Source organism: Pecten maximus, chromosome 1, assembly GCF_902652985.1.
Source record: "Pecten maximus chromosome 1, xPecMax1.1, whole genome shotgun sequence".
NCBI classification, from domain to species: Eukaryota; Metazoa; Mollusca; class Bivalvia; order Pectinida; family Pectinidae; genus Pecten; species Pecten maximus.
Window position 1 is genome coordinate 39,496,448 of NC_047015.1, and position 23,047 is coordinate 39,519,494.

The following is a 23,047-nucleotide window of genomic DNA, read 5'->3' on the forward strand; positions in this document are numbered from 1 at the left end:
GATGACACAAAATTAGAAACACAATATTTCATTGTATAGCGGTGTGAATAGATATACCACGGGAGATATAATAACAAAAGTAAGGACAAATCGATCGCACGTTTGTCAATAGGTACCCCACACTTGACCTAGACAATACTACCATACAAAGATAAAACACAGAAAAGTACTCGTCCTCTTTAAGGACACATAATATGAAATAAATTCACAGGGAAAAAAGTTATCAGCTTAATATGTTTTTCAGGTGTTAAAGCAATTCCATTTGGTTGGCTGAAAGCCGAATGCGATCGTAAATGAGTTAAGATATTTATTACACACCTTACCATGTTACAGTTGAAAAATTGGTTTGTCATATTCGTTCAAAGCATATCGATTGGAATATTTGTTTATCTACTTCATGACAACTGATGTTCTGGCTAGGCAGTACTTTCTTTCGAGACCGCTACACATTATTGACTTTGCTATGTTTGGTGCCAACTTAACACTGGTGTAATTGTCTACATAGCCATTAGTGACAAACAAAAGAGGTAATGAGCTTTGATGGCCACATGATTAAATATAGGCACAATGTCTACCACATTCGAAATAACTGATTCTCGTTCGAGGCATGTAACATACTGAGACATCAGTGGCAATATATATATATATATATATCAAAAATTAGAATGAAATATGATTTCCAAATGCCGAACTGTATGGCTGTTATTTTCCCCCGAGGCTACATGTAATATTTTGGGTTTATCCCAGTCGGACCAAGTGCGCGGGTATGAAATTTCAAGCAGCCATGCCCTATTAACACTATGCGGTAAACAACTTTTGTCTATATTTAAATATTGGCTTATTAATTATTTCCTCGCTATATCTTATGCCTTCTGACTCAGCGAAAGATATGTCCTCCGCGAATATTACCAACCAGCTACGTCGCCTGTTCGTTATGGTGTCATAATCGTAGCCTTGACGACGTCGACAGTTTATCAAATTGTGACGACGGCGAAAATTGAGCAAATAGGTTGTTCCGTTTGAAGTGTCACGCGGCTGGAAATATTTAATTTTCTTATGCTTCAGTTGCATAAGAATCAACAGAAGATAGCAAAATATGCAGAAAAAAATGTTAGTACAGAATCAGTATTGAACTTTCTAGCTATGTTTTTGTAGTCATTTTAAATGAGTTAAACGAGTAAACTTAAAATATTACACTAGACCCCGTTTTCATCAACGGTCCTTATCATTGTCTAGAGAAAGCATTATTTTTATACAAGGAAAAACAATCTTAGCTGAAAAACGTTCCTTAAATTCTGAAATGCTTTCTTATAGGGGAATTTAAGTTAAGGATTTTCCCTAAATCATGAACTGTTTCCAAATTTATTATAAACATACAATTAATAACATTAAAGAAGTAACGCGTATGTCAAGGAACAATACGACATACGAATCATGTAGGTCATTAACGTCTCAGGGATTTAAGTATGCAGCAGTGTATAGAATTAGAATTTATGAATATCTGAGCACTCATACCACAGTTAAGCAATATTTGGGTTTGAGGGATAAGTTTCTGGCTTTCCGAGACCAGATCTACTTCCCGAGGCGAAGACTGGAGAAATATGTATGGTCGCGAAAAAAACAGAAACTCGCTATATATGCGTCAACCCCATGCTTTAACCAGTTGATTAAACTGTTACATACCAGACATTCTAACTTGAAAATACTTGTATATCCTAGCTGCTATTTAGATTGCAAGGAACGAAATGCACCCAGATTCATTTAAGATAAACAGGATCTGGTGACCAACATTTCATTTAAAAAATAATATAAGAAAAACTAAATGAATTTGATTTGGCAATGCAAATGATTTGCCGTTGATGATATTCTGGTTTCGTGTCCGAAGAAAACAATTTTGTAATACATCTTCATTTCGAACATTGGCGTTAACAAATTCTTAAACATTCTTAATCAATCTAGCTGTTGTCAATCTCGGCTATATTCTTCCATCCCGCCTCAAAATAATGCAAAATAATGGCAGCAAATGGTTTCAACGTTTTTATGTACTCCAGTATATGTTAAAACATCTTCCATGACAGTGCCAACAAATTGAAGACGAATTGTTTTAGTTCAGCAGAGTGTTTCAGTTCCAAGACTAACATACAGGCCTAAACAATCAATTTTGCTAGTTACTTTTAAGAAGATCTAGAGCTGTATTATGTATTTAATTGACATATTGAAAATTTAACATCTAAATGGACAGCTTAATCCTGATTATGTACACTTGCTCTTTTTGGAGAATGATTTGGTTGATGTGCTGAAAATGTCATTGAACTTTTGAATCATCTTGGTCGATTTCTGACTTTAAAGATAATGTATGATGGAACAACTGTAGTCGTAAAGTGTCTAAAATTCAAATCCCATCCGACAAGTTATCCTGAAATAAAAAAACCCATTGAAATCGCTTTTGTTTCCGACAATTACATAATATTATCAAATATCTGTAGTCATAAGATATCTCAGCCTCAAATCTCAAAGGACAAAATTTCATGAAATAACAACCAAATGTGACGATTTTGGAGTGATGTAAACCACATCAACAGATTCACCACCTCAATGCGTTTTTGTAGAGTATAAGTACAAACAGAATTAGGTAACTTTACAGGATACAACTCACTACTTTAAGCACAGGAATTCAGCAATCATGTATTTTGCTTACATGTCGTCAACGTTGTTGTCAAAACGTTACTGACCAGAGCTGGTAAGGTGTCTTCTTAGAAAACTGTTAAATGTTTACAGTGTGGGTCTGCCCGAAAATCAGTATCTTTTTTAAGACCTTTCTCCTTATTTTCAGATATTTTGATCAAATTTGATCTGCGGCATAAATGGTGAAGTGGGCTCAGATGTATATGAATGGAGGGTCTCTTGGGGGCGATTAAGAAAATTTAGAAAATTACGTCATGATTTTATCTTTGTCCATCTCGAAAAAGAGATTTTGAGCAATTTTTTTTTCTGAAGCTTTAATTGGTGCGAAGATTCAGGATTGTATGAACGGAGAGTCCTCCCTATACCTGGATAGAGGAGCGCGGTCAATAGGTGAATCTTTGGATTGTCTTCGTAACCAAGAAATAAAATGATGTAAAAAAGCAAATGTTCTGTCTACAATACTTCTGGAGAGGAGCTCCCATTTTCTGAAATATTTGTGATATGTATAGTAAAAGCCCTTTTTGTCACCTTTAAATCTTTAATCTAGTCATATGATTTTACTCGGGTTTCAATCGGTGTCCTTGAACTTGAAAGTTGTTGGTTTTTTAGTTCGTAATATGTAGAAGCGACTGCCTGAACATCATATCGATTTGAAGGTTTTTGATAGAGTAACTTGTTTACACCATTTCAAATTTGTTTGGAAGTCTCCTGACACAGGTATATACCTATCTATTAGAAACGTGGTAACCTTTATCATAATGACCTGCCGATTGACTCTCTTTGGCAGTATTTTGAATAAACTTTTTTATAAAGCTTTAAACACACATACACACACACACACAGTAAGAAGGAAGGGCAGTAAAGAACATACGGACACCATTAAATAATGGCCAACAATAACATGTTCAACAACTTAATTAATTTATCCATGTGTAGAAAAACACTTCCATGTAAAACTTGATGATAACAACATACTGCACGCATTACTATATCGTTCATCGGTAAAGTTGCCAAGAAATGATAACCTCAATGCGCAGTTATGCCCTCGTCGTTTCAGAAATACACATAAACACTATCTTGTCAGTACCTTGACAGTACTTTTACTTTGTTTAGTTTTATATTCGACGATTTACTCTATAATTGGACATTTAAGATGGATGTTAGTTTAGACTTGACGGTGTGTTACGGTAAATATGGACATTTATGAAGGTTGTTAGTTCAAGTTAGACGCTTTGTTACGGTAAATATGGACATAGATGATGGTATTTAGTTTAAGTTAGACGCTTTGTTACGGTAAATATGGACATTGATGATGGTATTTAGTTTAAGTTAGACGTTTTGTTACGGTAAATATGAACATTGATGATGGTATTTAGTTTAAGTTAGACGCTTTGTTACGGTAAATATGGACATTGATGATGGTATTTAGTTTAAGTTAGACGCTTTGTTACGGTAAATATAGATATTTATGATGGTATTTAGTTTAAGTTAGACGCTTTGTTACGGTAAATATAGATATTTATGATGGTATTTAGTTAAAGTTAGACGCTTTGTTACGGTAAATATAGATATTTATGATGGTATTTAGTTTAAGTTAGACGCTTTGTTACGGTAAATATAGACATTTATGAAGGTTGTTAGTTCAAGTTAGACGCTTTGTTACGGTAAATATGGACATAGATGATGGTATTTAGTTTAAGTTAGACGCTTTGTTACGGTAAATATGAACATTGATGATGGTATTTAGTTTAAGTTAGACGCTTTGTTACGGTAAATATGGACATTGATGATGGTATTTAGTTTAAGTTAGACGCTTTGTTACGGTAAATATAGATATTTATGATGGTATTTAGTTTAAGTTAGACGCTTTGTTACGGTAAATATAGATATGTATGACGGTAGTTAGTTCAGGCATGACAGTATGTTACGGTAGATATGGCCATTTATGAAGGTTGTTTGTTCAGACTTGACGGTTTTACATTATAATTAGACAGTTATGGTGGCTGTTTGTTCAGGCTTGATGGAATGTTACGGTATGTGGACATTTATGAAAGTTGTTCTTGAAGTCTGACGCTTTGATTGTTCAACTGAGGCACTAAACATGGTACATCATTACTGTCGGTTAGCTATAATCTTAGTGTTCCTAACTCAAAGGATAGAAATTGAAAGTTGTCTTGAACTACACAAATTAACACTATAGCTGAGAGTCATACCAAGGTATGAGAACGGATCTCCATGAGACAACAGCATGAGAAAACAATGCAGAGAAAAAAAAAACCAATCAGGAGCAAAAGAGTAATATGAAGGTTCCAAGTATGCATTTGGTCGATATTTCAGTGTTTGTCAATCCGATTTAGCGGAACACAAAGAAAAATAAGATTATGCAGATATTTTAAGTCGACTCCTGTGATCACCGTAGCATGTCGGACAGTAGATGTAATCTATTGCATCCGGTAGCTGACTTGAACTAAACAGATGTGAACTGATTGTTTCTGTGTTTAGTATAGATTCAGACACATCTTGCCTTTAACAGACAGATGATATAAGTTATACAGCTGATAACACAATCGATCCTAGTTGCATAATTCGAACTCAAGTCATGAGAGTTTATTTAAGGTGCATTTCTTCGATCGAACGCCAGATGTGTGCTGTTTAATTTATAAGATTTATGAATAAAATAAGCTTACACTCATATTTATGATTAGCTATGATGGAATGATGGAATAAATATCATATTTGTACCGAAAATCCGCAAAACTCTGCCGCTCTGCATCCGAACTGGAATATTCAGCCACGCCTCCTATGCTTTATTCACGTGACACATCAGTTCGCCAAAATATCACACGCTTTCCTGACATATTGTAGGTAAACATTCGTGGAATTTATATCCCCCGCTTTCCAGACATATCGTATGTAAATATTTTTGAGGTTATGAGTAAACATGTAATTAAAGTTCGACAGAATGATAAATTGTGTTGAGTAATAAGGTTTTACTTGAAACTCGAGGGGAAAAAGCCTTGTACAGAAGCCAGATGCTTTATTGAACATGTATTACGAGATAGAGTAAACTAATTTTGCAATTGGCAATCGAATTTTGCCGAGCCGTTAGATTTAAAAGCCATTAACATTTGTTGCATTTATTGGACGGAAATGAAGCGTGACAGACAGATGGAATGTAATTAATATCCATCGGTTCTGTTAAAGCAACAAATTGAGACCGTTGGAGAAGAGCAAAAAGAATCTTTTGCTTCATCCACGTCATCTGGGAAAATCCTGGAAATATTGCGTTTGTATAGAGGACTGAATTGGTGGGGTCCTTTTAACTTAACACCAAAATAATAAAGAAAAATATCATATAAATATGGATTCATTGTTTTACTTGCTGTTGTGAATTAAATTAGCTGATAATTTGGACTTCATTAAGCTAGCAAATGACCTTTAAACCGTTCATACTTTTAAACTTAAGTATTGCTGTGAATTTCACCATGTGCACAGCTGTGTATTCTCATAGGGTATTTGACAGACTGTCGAAATACCATTACTGAGGACTACTGAGACATGTGTCGACTGTCCTGCCAGCTAATTAAACAATTACCCTAACGCAACATCTTTCTACATGCCATTGATTTCTCACAATGAAGTACATATGTTTCCTTATGTGTTGTGACACTAAATAATGATTAATCATTCCGAAAGGAAAAGGCATAGAGCTATATCTGTGTGATTGAATTGACGCAGGCACGGGGCTCTTGTAGCATGTTCATTAAGGTGAGGGTATGATAAGGTTATGATTCTATTTGATGCATACACAATTTTGATTTTCATTGCATCTTTAAAATTGTATTTTCATATAGTTTGGAAGCAAATTTAACATCATACGTCTGATATGAGGCACTGATCGGCTTGGGATGTTCGCACAGAATCTCTTTCATGCTCCTTGTATTACATTTAAACCAAGACAAAACCTTTTTGTCGAATGCCAGTTTTTAGTGCAACTTTACTTTGATTGCTGTTACAGTACAACGTAGGTAACATAATATGTAACCCATCCAAGGCGCCGATGGATGTTAAAGTAATCAAACCAATTAATCTTTATGCTATCTGTATCTATCATCAGAGGACCAAATAAAATTCAAGGCATTTTACGGAAATAGTATAGAATTGGAGTAGCAATGATGTTATAGAGATAGCACAATGTTCAGCTTAGCAACAGTAAGTGCTGTGTTAGTTTTGTTATATTTTAACAATTAATGGAAGCGATTATGCAGTTTAAGATATGTGTATGAAGAAAAGGAAAAACGCATTCCCGTCAGGCATCACCAAGAAGAATCGAACTCGGCTCCACTGAGCTTATCACCGCCAACCAAAGACATTCCACTAATGTCGACCGAATAAGCAGGATAAACGCATTCTTACCGAACGCCACGACAGGAGTCGAGCTCAGGTCCCCTGTGTGATGATAGTTCGCTCATTGTACATGTTTACATCGTCACTGGGTTTCCAAAGTATTGATCGTATGGCAATAGGTACGAATTTAAAAAATGTTGGGATGACAATAAACAATTAACTGTTTTACAAGTTTGAGTATATCTCACCATGCTAGTCAATAGTCATGTAGATTAGGATAAGCGTTTTTTTATTCTTTTTTTTTCTGTCAAATGTAATTAATATACTTATCACAGAATTATGCGATGGATTTCATAAACAAAGTTTTGGAGGTATTACAAGGCGATCAATTTTAAAGCATACATGTATATATACTACTCGTAGAGTGACCTCAACTTGGCGTACTTCCAGTATTACAACCAAAATCTCGAAGGAGACGAAGGGATATTGCCAATGGTCAAAAGTTAAATCGGACCATACTGATGAAAGCTTTATGTATATTTAGGCAATTAGAAGCTACACGTCCGTTCTATGTTACGGTTTTCGTGATTAAAAGTGCTGTGAGAGAAGTCAAGTTGGGGTTATATCAATGGTAGAAGTTTACACTCGGGTCAGGGTAGCATCAGTCGACCAAGGCCGTACTATGTGTGCATAGTCGTACAAAAGGGATATATATAGATAAAAGAACAAGTATTACCAGTTGTTTAAACAAACGCTTTATAGTATGTACATGTAGATATGCTATTACTACTAGTATTAAGAAAGCATACCTTTCCTCGGAGATACGGTAATATTAGTGTGTAAATGATACAATCACTGTAGATCGGCGTAGAGTACAAGGTACTAATAGACATTTCTCATTTTGAGGTAGACCTATGAATGAGACCGAGACGAGTAAAACAAAGTGTTATCTCAAAAGCACTTTCGTTTTACTCCAATTATATTAGAGGTTTACACGACAGGAAATTTTTGACAGGCTGTCATGTAACCTCTAATTACCACCGCACGTAAAACCTGTTGCTGTGACCCACCTAAGTCATTTAAAAGATATCTTTACTCACATTTCATATGATCAGACTTACCTTATTCTATTTATCTATCATAAATACACAAAGTTACACAACGTGTGCCCATATCTATATCCAAGATCAGTGATTATTAGCCTCTTTTGTCGTTTAAGCGTAGGTCCCATTTGTATATACCGCCATACTTGTTTTGATTGTGATCTCTCGAGGTTATTTCCGGTTTATCCAAATATGGAGTTGAAATAGACGAAACAAACGAAACGCTGTGAAAATATTGCGTTACAATATCCGTTTTATTTGTATTCCGTATTTTATAATAAACCAGAACAGCAAAGTTGTTTTAGTGACCCAATATTTGAACACAGTATGTTGCAAGTGAATTATTGTGGATATAGTTATATTTAAGACGTGTCTATCAACAGTTTGTGCATAAATGGATTGATACTTCATCAACAAGTAAGCATACACATATTTGTTAACATGAATTATCTTTTTAGATGGTTTATGACACTTTTTTGTCGTGCCCCAGAATCAGGGCGCTGGCAGCCACAAGAAAAACACGCTGACGGGATATGAGGTCGCAATATCCACCAATGTAATTAGGTGGAATAAGACCTCATATACGTATAGGAGTATTTTTGTGTATGCACGTGATTCACCTCCATGCTAAAATCACAGGGACTTGATACGATTACCCAACCAACGGTCCAAAACACATGTATAACATGTATATCATACAATGCGTGTTATGGGCTGTGGGTTGATAATTCATATCAAGTCCCTGTGGCTAAAACATTACAAGACCATTTCTCTTAATAATTTTTATCATATATTTTCGGACATGATATACAAAACTGAGAACCGGAAACGTTGATATTATTTTACATTAAAAAAAAAAAATAATAATCCCATTTAATTATATCTCAACTCAAAGAGAAATATTTCATCTTCCCTACAAGTGTTGAGCTAGTTATGACAACGAATTCAAACACTTGATAGGCTATGTATGTCACTAATAAGAAGCTAATTATCCAGGGAAAATACACATATTTGGTGTCCTTAAAGATAATGTTATGTCCTGTCTGTGGTACGAAAATTGCGTTGCAATCAACAAGCTATATAGATTTTTTTTACATATATAATTCAGCATGTTGACAAAAAAGTCCAGATTCAAATATTCAATGAAACCTGTTTGAATTCATAAAATTAAAAAAAAAAAAAGGGCTAGGCGATCAAAATCTATCGGTCATAGGCAGTCTATGGTGCCATTCACGGTGGCACATGTCTGGTATTATCTACATTTGGGCGGCACTTGTCTAACTGTCGTGTGTCGATAGGTTTCTCGATAGTACGTTACCTGTGATATATACATGTAGTTCTGCCTAAGTCTATGGGTTCTTTACACAATACCGCGTTAATAAAACTTTTATTTTAGATGACCCCTGGACGTTATAGGTATCCGTGCTCTGTACTGGGTCTACCTCAGAATGAGAAATGTCTAATAAATCGGCGCGGAGTGCAAGGTAATCATATCAAACCTGCGAGGTAATATTAAATCGGCGCGGAGTACAAGGTAATATCAAATCGGATCTAAGTTCAATGTTATATATAAATCGGCGCGGAGTGCAAGGTTATAATAAATCGGTGCGGAGTACAAGGAAATATCAAATCGGATCTTAGTTCAATGTTATATATAAATCGGCGCGGAGTACAAGGTAATATCAAATCGGATCTGAGTTCAATGTTATATATAAATCGGATCTGAGTTCAATGTTATATATAAATCGGCGCGGGGTGCAAGGTTATAATAAATCGGCGCGGAGTACAAGGTAATATCAAATCGGATCTGAGTTCAATGTTATATATAAATCGGAGCTGAGTACAAGGTAATATAAAATCGGCGCGGAGTACAAGGTTATACTATATCGGAGCGGAGTACAAGGCACATGTAATATTTAATTGTTGAAGAGTTCAAGGTATTTGTATTACATTTTGGTGAACGTAGCAATCAGAACAGATCGTCAGGGGGATACTATATTTAACTGAATGTGAGAATTATAGTGTACGTCGATGTTGAGTACAATGTATGTGTTACACACAACGATACCGTCAGAAGAAGTGCGTGTGTTTAACATTCCAATCAAAGCAGGTCGGCATGTAGTATAAATGGTAACTGACATTTACAAAATCAATTCTGTAACAATGAAGTATTTTTAAAACTAGAAGCATGAAATCGTCTGAGATTGGCGATAAACCATACATCCTCAATTGGCATTTAGTGGATGACGTTACAGGGTATAAAGGAATCATACATAATATTTTAGATAAACAAACCGTCCTAATAATGAGGTAAAAATTGGTTTGAAAAAAGAGAACGCAGAAACACAATTAAATAGACATAAAACCTCATTACATTTGGAAATATGTCGATACTGGAAAGCGAGGAGCGAACCGTAACGAAATATCGAATGGAGGATAGATGATAATTTTTGTAAATACCTGCGTCATAAGAAAGCAAGCCAATCCTGTTTAGACATAATGCCGAAACTTGAATGAAATAAGAAAAATCGATTTAATCAAATGGATGATAAACTACCGGTTAATAGTTATAAAATGAATCAGTTGCTAAGTATTTTTCGAAGAAGGCAATCACATATTAACAAAGAGATACCGATTAAACAAAATTTAGCTGTCGTATTAGAATCCTACACAATAAAAAAGATTTATCAAAACGCATACACAGTCATATCATTAGTATTAATAGTAATTACGATTCTAATAATAAGTAAAATATATAAAACAGTTAACAATACCCCTTCGGTAATAAGAGGAGGAATAGAAAATCATACGTGACGTCACGTCCTCAAATTTGGAACCATGGTAACGAAATTTGGAGGAACATGATATCACATTTTCAAAACTTTAAGTGATATCACATAAACGCCTTAGTGATATCACATAAACGTCTAATTGATATCACATACACGTCTAAGTGATATCACATAAACGTTTTATTGATATCACATAAACGCCTTAGTGATATCACGTAAACGTTTTATTGATATCAAATAAACGTCTAATTGATATCACATAAACGTTTTGTTGATATCACGTAAACGTTTTATTGATATCACATAAACGCCTTAGTGATATCACATAAACGTTTTATTGATATCACATAAACGTTTTATTGATATCACATAAACGCCTTAGTGATATCACATAAACGTCTAATTGATATCACATACACGTCTAAGTGATATCACATAAACGTTTTATTGATATCACATAAACGTCTAAGTGATATCACATACACGTCTAAGTGATATCACATAAACGTTTTATTGATATCACATAAACGTTTTATTGATATCACATAAACGTCTTAGTGATATCACTTTAAGAAAACTTTTTTGTGATATCATTTAGAAAAAGTAAGATGGACTATATATAGTTTTCTGCTGTGTGAACACATTCATAAGTGATTCCCCTGAATGATTGAGTGAGTCTTATCACATATAATATCGTATATTTGATAGATTCAATAAGTTATCTCACTTTAACGACACAGTGGTATCATTAAACAGGAATAAATAGTACGTTATATATCACACAGGAATAAATAGTACGCTATTTATCACACAGGAATAAATAGTACGTTATATATCACACAGGAATAAATAGTACGTTATATATCGAACAGGAATAAATTGTACGTTATATATCACACAGGAATAAATAGTACGTTATATATCACACAGGAATAAATAGTACGTTATATATCGAACAGGAATAAATAGTACGTTATATATCACACAGGAATAAATTGTACGTTATATATCACACAGGAATAAATAGTACGTTATATATCGAACAGGAATAAATAGTACGTTATATATCGAACAGGAATAAATAGTACGTTATATATCACACAGGAATAAATAGTACGTTATATATCACACAGGAATAAATAGTACGTTATATATCACACAGGAATAAATAGTACGTTATATATCACACAGGAATAAATTGTACGTTATATATCGAACAGGAATAAATAGTACGTTATATATCACACAGGAATAAATTGTACGTTATATATCGAACAGGAATAAATAGTACGTTATATATCACACAGAATGACATCGGAACGATAACTTTGACAGAAAAAATGTTTATCTGCTTCTTAAATAGAGATAAATTTATCAATTTTTCCAATAATAATATTCTAAATCGAAAATGGCTCACTGTTCTGCATCATTCGTAGGTATCTAGTACATGTAAGATTATCGGAGACATCACAAGACCGGATACTGCGTTTTATCATATTTGATCACCGCTAACATCATCACAAGTCATCGATATTAGACCATTATAATACCACTAGTGATCGATATTAGACCATTATAACATCACAAGTGATCTATATCAGAACCTTATAATATCACTAGTGATCTATATCAGAATCTTATAACATCACTAGTGATCTATATCAGAACCTTATAATATCACTAGTGATCTATATCAGAACCTTATAATATCACTAGTGATCTATATCAGAACCTTATACTATCACCAGTGACCGATATAAGAACCTTATAATATCACTAGTGATCTATATCAGAACCTTATAATATCACTTGTGATCTATATCAGAACCTTATAATATCACTAGTGATCTATATCAGAACCTTATAATATCACTAGTGATCTATATCAGAACCTTATAACATCACTAGTGATCTATATCAGAACCTTATAATATCACTAGTGATCTATATCAGAACCTTATAATATCACCAGTGATCTATATCAGAACCTTATAATATCACTAGTGATCTATACCAGAACCTTATAATATCACTAGTGATCTATATCAGAACCTTATAATATCACCAGTGATCTACTGTATATCACAACCTTATAATATCACTAGTGATCTATATCAGAACCTTATAACATCACCAGTGATCGATATCAGAACCTTATAATATCACTAGTGATCTATATCAGAACCTTCAAACATCACCAGTGATCTATATCAGAACCTTATAATATCACTAGTGATCTATATCAGAACCTTATAATATCACTAGTGATCTATATCAGAACCTTATAATATCACTAGTGATCTATATCACAACCTTATAACATCACTAGTGATCTATATCAGAACCTTATAATATCACTAGTGATCTATATCAGAACCTTATAATATCACTAGTGATCTATATCAGAACCTTATAATATCACTAGTGATTGATATCAGAACCTTATAATATCACTAGTGATCTATATCAGAACCTTATAACATCACTAATGATCTATATCAGAACCTTATAATATCACTAGTGATTGATATCAGAACATTATAATATCACCAGTGATCGATATCAGAACCTTATAATATCACTAGTGATTGATATCAGAACATTATAAGATCACTAGTGATCTATATCAGAACCTTAATAGCACTAGTGATCTATATCAGAACCTTATAATATCACTAGTGATCTATATCAGAACCTTATAATATCACTAGTGATCTATATTAGAACCTTATAATATCACTAGTGATCTATATCAGAACCTTATAATATCACTAGTGATCGATACCAGAACCTTATAATATCACTAGTGATCTATATTAGAACCTTATAATATCACTAGTGATCTATATCAGAACCTTATAATATCACTAGTGATTGATATCAGAATCTTATAATATCACTAGTGATCTATATCAGAACCTTATAACATCACTAGTGATCTATACAGAACCTTATAATATCACTAGTGATCTATATCAGAACCTTATAATATCGCTAGTGATCGATATCACAACCTTATAACATCACTAGTGATCTATATCAGAACCTTATAACATCACTAGTGATCTATACAGAACCTTATAATATCACTAGTGATCGATATCAGAACCTTCAAACATCACTAGTGATTGATATCAGAACCTTATAATATCACTAGTGATCTATATCAGAACCTTCAAACATCACTAGTGATCTATATCAGAACCTTATAAAATCACTAGTGATCTATATCAGAACCTTATAATATCACTAGTGATCTATATCACAACCTTATAATATCACTAGTGATCTATATCAGAACCTTATAACATCAGTAGTGATCTATATCACAACCTTATAACATCACTAGTGATCTATATCACAACCTTATAATATCACTAGTGATCTATATCACAACCTTATAACATCACTAGTGATCTATATCACAACCTTATAACAACCTTATAATATCACTAGTGATCTATATCAGAACCTTATAATATCACTAGTGATCGATATCAGAACCTTATATCACTAGTGATCGATATCAGAACCTTATAATATCACTAGTGATCTATATCAGAACCGTATAATATCACTAGTGATCTATATTAGAACCTTATAATATCACTAGTGATCTATATCAGAACCTTATAATATCACTAGTGATCTATATTAAAACCTTATAATATCACTAGTGATCTATATCAGAACCTTATAATGTCACCAGTGATCTATATTAGAACCTTATAATATCACTAGTGATTGATATCAGAACCTTATAACATGGGGGACACACACATACACACACATAATGATAAGAACATTATTGGGAATTTTGATAGTTGTAATCATGATCTCGTTTTGAATCATACTTCATTTATACATGTCTTTTTTGCAATACAATTAGTGATGTGTTTTACATTTTATGTATGTCAATTGAACTTCATAATTTACAATTCCAATACAATTTGGACTACTTTGATAGTTATGTAGAAATTCTGCAGTTAAAGAATTGACTTTATTTTACATCAAATGAATCAGCCTGCTGTTGTTTAAAAATGACCAAAAGGACCAGTGTAACTCATTTATACCGCAGCTTGAAATTCGTTCTTACTACCCCATGATTATTACCAAATCAGTATTGCAAATAAATTCTTGATTTTCAGCATCAATTACATGCAAGCGTTGTATACGACCTTCAGTTGATAATTGAAGGGAGTTTGTGTGAGTACTTGGGCAATTTCCTCCATGATATCTTGTATATCTCTACAGTCAGCTCTCGTCAATCGATAGACCTTGAAGTTATTGTTATCTTTATCACGATTAAATGGAGACTGTCTTTTCTAGACATAACACAACTGCAAATATATGCCGAAAACTGTGTTTTTTACTCTAACATTGTTATAAGTGTACGAAAGCCGGTTGCGATCATTTTCGTTCGAGGAAATATATGTTTTTCTCGTCATTACGCATCAATAACGCGTTACATCGCGAAACGTATCACTATTATACGGAGATGTAATTGGACCCTACTTGTGATATATATCAGTTTACATAATGGACTTCTACTTGTAGTGATATACATCAGTTTGACGACAAAATTTATGTCGATTTGATTATATGTAACTAAACTTATTGCTATTTTAACGACGACATGTTTAGGTGAAAGCACAGCTTGTGATAAACAATCAGTCATAAAACAAAAGTGTAAAGATACATAAAGTCTGATTAAATATTGTGCTGATAAACCAAATTCGATATTTTTCGAGAATGCAATAACTTATCGTAATATTTGTCTCACAAAAATAATCTTATCGTGATACTTCAAAATCTTCGCGATATGGAATTTGCTCTGCTTGCATACCGCTTTGTCATTGATCGTTGAAATGATGCAAAAGTTTTGTCTATAACATATGTACAATATTTACAACGAAGTCCAATCATGATATAAAAATTACGATAACACTACTGCCTCTGTTGAAAAAGAGGACAATTGGTGTTACATTTTAAAATGTGTTATTGAAAGGGAAAATGTTAATTATTAGATGGACGCTGCGACAAACGACAAACACTTTGTATAAAGTGAACTTATTATCATGTACACATAATATCTACATGACATATTACCTAAACATTGTTAAAGCCACATAGTCCAAACCAACTTAAATTCTAGTTGCACACATGCATTAATTGCAATCCAAGATGCTCATTCATGCTCTCCTAACAGTAAAATGACCACTGGCCTAGACGCTTGACCAGGGGAGTCCTAGAGACATCAGTGTATATTTACATTTGCTCCGCATTTCCTCATTGACACAATGCTAAGAGGCAGTTGCCACCATACGCCTATAACACCCAGTGCCTCAGACTATAACACCCAGTGGGTCATGTGACATTAAAAGTTTTTTTTTTTGTTGGTTCAGTTTTTTTCAAAGTTGACGGAAATGGTAAGACAATGTACACTTTAAATATAAGTATTGAACAGTAACGGGTTCCCATGCCATTTGCCCACCATACATCTTGCTGCCATATCGACTATAACAACTTTAAAACCACTGTTCATTGCTTAAATAAAAATAACTCGCGATATCGCGATATTTGTCACAGAGCCGAGAACGAGGCTATAGCAACGTGCACTGCACATAAACTACACACATAGCCGTTAATGTTTTCATTTAAACATATAATATATTAACAGAATATTCGCGTAATAATTGAACAAAATAAACGAACATAGTTTACATTTAAATACTTAATTTCAAAATGTAGCAATATGCAAACAACAAAACATCGATAAAATTTTAGATCGGTGAAGTTGACAATGTTCAAAAGCTAACCAGCAATCCAATAGACGTCCGGCAAAATCGGAATTCGAGTCTATTCCCTTTTCTTCTCTCGCTAAGTTCCAACGAATCATTTCCTTTCCTAAGGAAATACTCGGGTTTTGCCGATTCCACTCACTTTTGCGTCTTTTTTTTGGCACAATCTGTCTGCGTTTTCGCAGGTCCACGTTTTCGGCGTTCCGCAATTTTGTATGGACTGGAAAAACCCGCCGTTGCATTGTGGGACAAATTTTCAGAGAAACTTGGTCCGGCAGCCACAGTTATTATTTTTGGGATTTTCCCGTATACTTTCATAAATACACATTTTCTTTCAGTTTATGATTCACGATAGTCTGTTAGGTATATCAAGTCCGAAAACTGTAAAAAGGTCAAAATGTTAACATTGATATATGTTTCTTCGGGAGTATGTGGCTTTAAGGATTCGGAACAATGCCTTCTTATATTATAACAATGCCTTCTTATATTATATCAGGATTTCCACATACTGTTTAGTGCTGTTAGATTCGAGTTTAGTCTTATGTCGTAAATACTTGAGTGAATGCGTTTGTGTGACTTTAGACAAAAATATGACGTAAAAATTGATACGTAGATAGCATGAAGATGTGTCGGAGCGACTCTGAAGTCCGGCCAGTGACCGAAGCTTGACACATTTTAGTGTTATTTGTGACACAACACGCCCAGACAAAAGGTCATTGGTTGATGTTTATTATGTTGCCCTGGTGATTGCTGTAAGTACCGAGCCTTGTATATTAGTTCCGTCCCTCGTAGTAGCTACCCGTCTTTCTCAATCTGTCGCGGTCAGATTTATACGGCCCAGCTAGCCCTATCGATCGTTAACATATGTAACAGTTGTTTTTTTATTTTATGATCATTTCACTTCCTGTTAATATGATCATACTAGGTTATTTTACCTATTGACTTATCCTGCCTAGGGTATAGTGTCACATATTGTCTTTGTTAACAGGTGTACTCTAGACGTGTCAGGAAAATCAGGTATTGGTTGATCAAGCATGGCTGCCTTTATATAATTACATTCTGCCTGGTTCCAATGTCATTTGAGATGAAGTCACTTAAATTAACAACGTACATATTGGCATTTACAGTGCTCCCTTGATCAAGAGATTCGACGATTTTGTGCTACTTAATTGTGACATTTAAATGCGTTAGACATGTTAGTTTCGAGTAATAACTCGACAAAATATGATTTTCTCCTTAGAAAATGATTCCAGCCGGCTTTCGTACTAAGGTACAGTACTTATATCTTTAAAAAATATAGATAAATGAAACACAAAAATGCAAATGATAATCAACAAGCCAGAAATATCAGCGTCAGCTATCTGCATATCTCGATGTCGTATAATAAACAACTCGATGTATTATTTTTTATTATCATACTGATGTAAGCGGAGTAACTTACATTAATCTTAGGGGTTTCGTTTGGCCGCGTTCACTGGAAACAATGCATCTAGTATGTAACCATATGGAATCCATCAACTTCCAGCGTCTTGACCGCTAAATGTTGATAACCAATTACTAGCGAGGACCATTCAACAAGACAGTCTTAGGATTTCTACTATTTCTTGAAATGGTGTTCCACATGTCATCGTCATCATCAATCTATCAGGGCCTGCGATAGCCCAGTCTGTTAGAGCGCCGGCATGTGGAGATCTGAAGAGAGTCCACCCGTGTCGGTTTGTGTTGCTCGGGAAGCTGAGAAAAACGGGCCTGATTGTACTGTGGTGGTTGTGTCCTTGGGCTACACACTTTACCCTACTTGCTCTGAGCGCGGCTTGCGACGGGACTTCCGTATGTTGTTCAGTGAGGTAGTCACCAACTACTATAAGGATTTCCGCCTCAAAATGACCCTGGTTGTTCACAGACGATAACCCCCCCCCTCCCCCCCCTCCCTCAAAAAAAAAAAACCGTAAAAAGAAAAAGAAAATCAAGACAAAAACAAAAAACTAAAAACAAACACATAAGCCTAGGGTATTACCAACTTTGGATACTTAATATGCAATGACAAACGAAACTAAATAAGTGCATTTTGTCATCGATCACGTATTGTAAATATCTATGTTAAATTGTCTTACTACAGTCTGGACATTCGAAGATGCACAGATAAGGAGTCATTATTATGTTTACAATTACAATGTAATCATTATAAAGGCCAAGAGGTTACTAGTAATTTCGTAATTGGTTTATAATCATATTAATTGTTCTATGTTCAGGTATTTATTATTTTCATTTAGGGGATAGATAACTTTCTGTCGTTGTTTTTTTTTTATCGGAACAATGACCTGTAATAAGTAACATAATATTTAAATTGGTTGTCTTCGGTATAAATTGATTAAATATTCTATTTCCTCTAATCTAGTATCTTACATCTGTTACGTCATTGTACAGGAATTAATAACTGCAATAGAATACGACGGCAGTAGGCTAGGATGTAGAATTTGATACATTCAAATAATGTTTTTCGATTCGGGATTGACAATATTCACATGGTACGAATAATGCACATTCTTATTTCTCTATAGTAGCATCCCTGCTTCCACAGCTAAGGTGCGTACAAGTGAAAAATGTTTTTTTTATTGGCTTGTGTCCAATTTCCGTGATTATTGTCAACTACTTGCAGAAGTTGTCTTTGAAGAATTGGTTTATTTTGTTGAACGTCCTATTAACAGCAGAGGTCATTTAAGGATGTGTCAGGTTTGGAGGTGGAGGGAAGCCAGAGTACCCGGAGAAATGCAACCGGCCGACGGTCAGCTCCAGGCAACAGCCCCATGTGGGTTTCGAACTCGCGACCCAGAGATGAAGGGTTGGTGATGAAGTGTGGGGACAACATATTTGACCTAGATTTACATGGCATGTGAAAGATGTAGCAGAACAATCCAAAATACTTGGCTTATCATCGTACTTTTTCCAGGGCCCCTGTTATCATTTTACCTTTTTTAATTTAGAATTGCAATTTTTAACGAATTTCATCTCGGTTTATATTTAAAGAATCAATATAAACACTTCAAAATTCGGTTTTACAGCTTACTGAAAATACTGATTCAAACCAGATAACGCTAGTCATCATATCTTTATTGCATATTATACTTTGGCGTATCTTATAGTTTAATCGTATTTCTTCAACATTCCTCATTTCAACAATTAAAAATTCAGATATACGCACTTGTAGTTGAATAGGAGCCAGTGAGCTTGACATTTGTTTAGGCACGGAGTGTTATTGTCTTTTTCAGCGGAAATATGATGGGATTAAAACACAATAAATAAAACAATCAACTTGAACTAATACCTATTGAAGGGAATAAATCATTGGAATATAATGCTTCATAAACTTCTTCTGTTAGCCGATATCCTAAAATAATCAGCTAATGAAAACCGAACGACTGTCTCGAATGCTGCTTTTATGACTGTAATGTGCAAATTGCAGGCGTATTTTCCCTAACAAGCCAGTGTTAACAGGCGTGGCAAGATATTTATCGAAGTGTTGATGGGTATACTCTGGATTTATGTATGCCTTGTCACCACGCAATTTGTAATAACGACGCAATTTGCGTGGTGACAATGCCTTAATGCTTAACAAGTGCAGTTGTTAGCCGTGGCTCAACTCTAGAGGTCTCGTTCTTTACCTAATTTAGCAAAAAGCTAAGATAGCTGAAACATCTGGGAAAACAATGAATAGAAAATGAACAATGAATTATCAAGATTACTAGTCTCCTCACAATCAACAGTGGTGGTCATTTAAGCACGGCCTCCCATACACGTGAGAGGCATATATGTGTAGTGTGTGCGTGTGTGAGGGTGTGTAAGGGTGTTTTAGGAGTCTGCAGTATTATTTGTTCGTCTTCTTGTGATAGCGCGGTTCTAACTTACTGTATAGTGCCACCTCACTAAAACATACTGTCGTAGCCACACAAATCGGACATCTAGCCCTGTGCATGATACTGACAATTGATTAATATTAATATAATAATTGGTCTTAAATCTCTTCTATTAAAAAGCGAGTCAGACAGGCGTTTGAAATATCTTATTTAAAGCGTATTTTATCGGTAGATTTCTTTCGTCTTTCGAGGACTTTTCATAGATGGTAAGGTTGCCCAAAAGTGAGAGACTCAAGTTGTGTATAAGGAAGACATTAAAAATTGATAAATACAGCAATAACATATTGTCAATTAAGGTATTTATAAACAATATGAGAGGGAAAAAATGGTACAACAAATGGTATGTTTATATTATTGTAAACCATACCGGATACTGTGACGTTAAAATCTTTGGCAGAATCCAAGATCAAACTGCTGTACTGTGTTGTTTTGAGAAGTCATGTTTCTAAAGTAAGACAGATAATTTTATGACAGAGATAATGCTTAAAGGATCGATATCGAAGCGTTATTGTCGCCATCAGGCTTTTATTTGAAAAGAACTATTCCCGTGTGTTTTTTTAAGAGAGTGAGGCATTTAGTGTTCTTCAGTGCATGTACATGTATACCCGCATGCTATCCATTTCATGGATACAGACTTAAGTCTGCGTGGCCGGCTTCGTCGATCAAGCGAAACAGAAGACGCTCGCTCTTTTGTATTGAACGCGTGAACATGACTTCATTTATAGTGTGTTTTGCCACAGTCCCTCCGTTGCAATTACGTGATAATTACGGATTTAATACATATTGGTTTTCTCTCCTGTTAAGCATACATGTTTAGTTCCAGTATCGTATAGGACCTTCGAGATTCACTTGAAAAATATATGCCCAGTTCCAAGGGAAACCACTCTCAAGGTGAATGATGAACTTAAAAATTAGCTCGTATGGTTTTGTTTTCCCTGTCATCATCCTAATTAAGGAGATATTGATGATTGTTTTCGTAACATTCAAGGTAAAATTAAGTTTCGTACGTTTTTCATTTCGTCTGATTATTCTCAGTGAAGATTTAAAACGGGTACTATTTAGTCGGAGGAAGTCCTTCAGTACACAATCATCCTCCCACACGTCTATACGGCTGGTCTGTCTGGAGCAAGTCCTTCAGTACATAATCATCCTCCTACACGTCTATACGGCTGGTCTGTTTGGAGGATGTCCTTCAGTACACAATCATCCTCCTACACGTCTATACGGTTGGTCTGTTTGGAGGAAGTCCTTCAATACACAATCATCCTCCTACACGTCTATACGGCTGGTCTGTTTGGAGGAAGTCCTTCAGTACATAATCATCCTCCTACACGTCTATACGGCTGGTCTGTTTGGAGGATGTCCTTCAGTACACAATCATCCTCCCACACGTCTATACGGCTGGTCTGTTTGGAGGAAGTCCTTCAGTACACAATCATCCTCCTACACGTCTATACGGCTGGTCTGTTTGGAGGAAGTTCTTCAGTACACAATCATCCTCCCACACGTCTATACGGCTGGTCTGTCTGGAGCAAGTCCTTCAGTACATAATCATCCTCCTACACGTCTATACGGCTGGTCTGTTTGGAGGATGTCCTTCAGTACACAATCATCCTCCTACACGTCTATACGGCTGGTCTGTTTGGAGGAAGTCCTTCAATACACAATCATCCTCCTACACGTCTATACGGCTGGTCTGTTTGGAGGAAGTCCTTCAGTACACAATCATCCTCCTACACGTCTATACGGCTGGTCTGTTTGGAGGAAGTCCTTCAGTACACAATCATCCTCCTACACGTCTATACGGCTGGTCTGTTTGGAGGAAGTCCTTCAGTACACAATCATCCTCCTGCACGTCTATACGGCTGGTCTGTTTGGAGGAAGTCCTTCAGTACATAATCATCCTCCTACACGTCTATACGGCTGGTCCGTTTTGAGGAAGTCCTTCAATACACAATCCTCCTCCTACACGTCTATACGGTAGTCTGTTTGGAGGAAGTCCTTCAGTACACAATCATCCTCCTACACCTCTATACGGCTGGTCTGTTTGGAGGAAGTCCTTCAGTACACAATCATCCTCCTACACCTCTATACGGCTGGTCTGTTTGGAGGAAGTTCTTCAGTACACAATCATCCTCCTACACGTCTATACGGCTGGTCTGTTTGGAGGAAGTCCTTCAGTACATAATCATCCTCCTACACGTCTATACGGTAGTCTGTTTGGAGGATGTCCTTCAGTACACAATCATTCTCCTATACGTCTATACGGCTGGTCTGTTTGGAGGAAGTCCTTCAGTACACAATCATCCTCCTACACGTCTATACGGTGGTCTGTTTGGAGGAAGTTCTTCAGTACACAATCATCCTCCAACACGTCTATACGGCTGGTCTGTTTGGAGGAAGTC